This window comes from Penaeus monodon, chromosome 21 (assembly GCF_015228065.2).
Source record: "Penaeus monodon isolate SGIC_2016 chromosome 21, NSTDA_Pmon_1, whole genome shotgun sequence".
Classification (NCBI taxonomy): domain Eukaryota; kingdom Metazoa; phylum Arthropoda; class Malacostraca; order Decapoda; family Penaeidae; genus Penaeus; species Penaeus monodon.
Window position 1 is genome coordinate 10,956,257 of NC_051406.1, and position 363 is coordinate 10,956,619.

General features: G+C 27.3%; 1 protein-coding gene across 1 annotated transcript in view; it reads right to left on the bottom strand.

Moving 5' to 3' along the window:
• Positions 1-363, bottom strand: part of LOC119586211 (dnaJ homolog subfamily C member 28-like) — a gene marked incomplete at its 5' end in the record, with an annotated part of 4,515 nt that overhangs the window by 3,157 nt on the left and 995 nt on the right.

The window sequence follows — 363 nt, forward strand, 5'->3', positions numbered from 1 at the left end:
CACTGGCTCGAGAAATGAGTCAAATATTCTGGTAATATTTAGTATATATGGTTTTTAAGCCTATTCCATACATTACATGATATGAGGATCTTCATTTCAGGAATTGAATAATAATGACAGTACTTAAGCTACTTTTTTCCCATATTATGATAAAAATGATAAAAGACAATACCAACATATATTTTCATATATCGTATACCTTGCTGATTCTTTCTACTTTTGATATCTCTGTCATATAGTATATACATATATCTCTAAACCTGAATATTTCCATTATGATTTACAAATAACTAAAGGAAATATGGTGAATTCAATTACATAAATCACATTCTTCTATCAATAAGATTTACCTTGACCTCAAAC